Below are 2572 nucleotides of genomic sequence, written 5' to 3' on the forward strand. Positions count from 1 at the left end.
CCCCCAGCCACACTAACACCACCAGCTCAGTGGCAGGGAGCATGGGGCACTCACTCCTCCCTCCCTTCCCGGTCTGAGGGTCTGAGGGTGGGCTGGACTGGGCTCCAGGCTGTGGTGGGGTCCACATCTGCTGCCTCTCACCCTGTTTGGGCCAGTGGCTCTCTGGGCTTCTCTTGGCGAAAGGCAGGACCACAAGGGCACAGTTGTCAAACACGTTTCTGACTTTTGCTCATGTCCTATCCCTTTGGCCAGAGCACGTCCCATGGCCAAGGCCCCTGTCCAGGCGTGGGGGAGCCTGCCCCAGGACGCTGGGAGCTGAGGCCAGCACCCCAGTCCTGCATGCCCCTCCATGTGCCACACAGAGCGTGGCAGGCAGGGGCACTGGGAGAGCAGGAAGCACTGAGGCTTCCTGTTCCCCGCACGGGTCCAGGGAAGCTGGGAGCCTGGAGGGAGACAGGCCTGGCCTGAGGTGGCTGGGAGGACGCCTTGAAGGAGGGTGTAGAGGTGAACCTGACCTTGAGGCAGGCTGGCCTGCAACAGGTGGGTCAGGCCTGCAGGGAGGTGAGGATGGCCAGGGCCAGGAGGGGGTGGGCAGGGCCAGGTCCTAGGGGGGAGTGTGGAGGATGGGCTGGGGAGTTGAGGACGGAGGGTTGTGTGGGTCAGATGGTGGCGACTCGGAGCCAGGTCGGGGAGGGGCTGGTGCACCTGGGCTCTGGAAGGAGCTGGTGCACAGCTCTCTGCTCTCCTGGGGAAGCAGGCAGCTCTGTGGGCAGCTGGATTGGGGGTTGAGGGTGGGGATGGCAGGACTGTGGGTGTTTACTGAGCACCTACTATGTGCCAAGCCCTGTGCTGGGTGCTGGGATACAGCTGTGAATAGGAGAAAGTTGCTGTCCATGTGACCTCATGTCCTAGTGGGGGGCGAGGGCAATGGACGCGGATAAAAGAGATGGCTACAACGCTGGAGAGGAGTATCAAAGGGCTGCTCACTGCCCACCTACTGTGTGCCAGATACGGGGAGCTGAGATCTCTGCCCTCCAGGAGCTCAGCGGAGTGGGGTTGTGCTGCCCACCCTTCTCTGTGGGTTTGTGGTCAGTGGTCTGTGTGTCTGAGTGTCTGTGTGCGCAGCTGTCTGTGGGCGTGGCCGAGTGCATCCTCCTTTTGCTGGCAGCTCTGTGTGTGTGTGTGTGTGTGTGTGTGTGTAAGGAGGGGAGGGAGAGCTGTGACTCAGACCTTCCCCGGCTGCTGCAGACGCTGGAGTCTGGGGGGGCTTCTCCCACACACCTGTCCCCTTGGCTCTGGGGTGGGGGTGGGGTGCCCCGCGGGTGCCTGTGACTTTATGGAAAGAAAGCCTGGGTGCAGCCAGAATGTGTTTGCGTTTCCCGGGTGATTGACGACGGGAGCGGGCTGTCTTGCCGTGACAGATGTAGGAATGTTTCCGCTAATCAAGGCGGAAAGCCCGGGTGTGGGGGCTGCTGGCCGGGGCCTTTCCCCAGCCCTGTCCCCCGGCCACCTGTCGGGCCTGGAAGCAGTTGGGCAACGCTAGGGAGCAGCTCCCAGACCCAGGGGACTCCCTGCTCACTCCCACATCCCCTGGCATCTCCGGCCGGGCCCCGCTCACCTGCCCCAGCTCCCCTCTGGGTCCAGGGTTCAGCCCAGAGGATGAACCAGGACATGGAGGGGTTTTGAGTGGGGAGTGGGACCTAGGGAGCCCCCTGCCCCCTTAGGGTCATAGTATAATAGATGCCCAGAACAGTCGGTGATGGTGGGAAGTTATCCAAACAGGGTAACTGAGGGGGGCCCCAGGTTTCAAGGGGGTGGCATGGTCCTCCCAGGGGTCCTGCCCACAGGCCATGTGTTTGCCCAGCCCACTGCTCTGCTGCTGGCTGCTCAGGAAGTGATGGGTGGGGTGGGGTGGGGCGGGGCAAGGAGGGGGCGGCAGATAGCATGATCACCCAAGCCTGGGTGGTCCCTGCATCTGTCTAGGTTCTGGATCCGGCCCTTCATCTGTGAAACCCGGTGACACCCTCCCTTGTCTACACACCTGCCCGTGGGGGGATGGTGTCCCCGGATGAGGTCAGGTGGGGTGGGGCCCCGTGGTGTCGTGATGGTTGGCTGCCAGTCTGAGTGGCTCCCACCCCAAGAACTCACTGGGCAGCCGTGGTCGGTGCCCGTCCTGGGATCATTCTTCTCCCCGTGTCCAGGCACTTCCTCCACACGGGCCTGTGGGGCTCGTGACGGACGGAAGAACTTGACCTGGTGGCCTGCCTTGCTTTGCTTTCTAAGCTGGCATGGGCAGGCCACCTGGAGTCCTAACCCTTACCCCGGCCCTGACCCTGGCAGTCCTGGACCAGAGCTGTGGGTGGGGTCACCCACCTCATGACAACGCTGTGTCCTGCCCGCTGTGTCCAAAGTCACTTTCTCAGGTTTGGCTGCGACACCTCTGCTCCTTCTCCCAGTCCCAGTCTCCCCACGAAGATCAGGGAGGCGGGAGGTGCCTGTGAGTCACCCTCTGACTCATGGGAGGCATGGCCAGGGCTGTGTGTGTGTGTGTGTGTGTGTGTGTGTGTATGTG

The sequence above is a fragment of the Myotis davidii genome, unplaced genomic scaffold, assembly GCF_000327345.1.
Source record: "Myotis davidii unplaced genomic scaffold, ASM32734v1 scaffold428, whole genome shotgun sequence".
NCBI classification, from domain to species: domain Eukaryota; kingdom Metazoa; phylum Chordata; class Mammalia; order Chiroptera; family Vespertilionidae; genus Myotis; species Myotis davidii.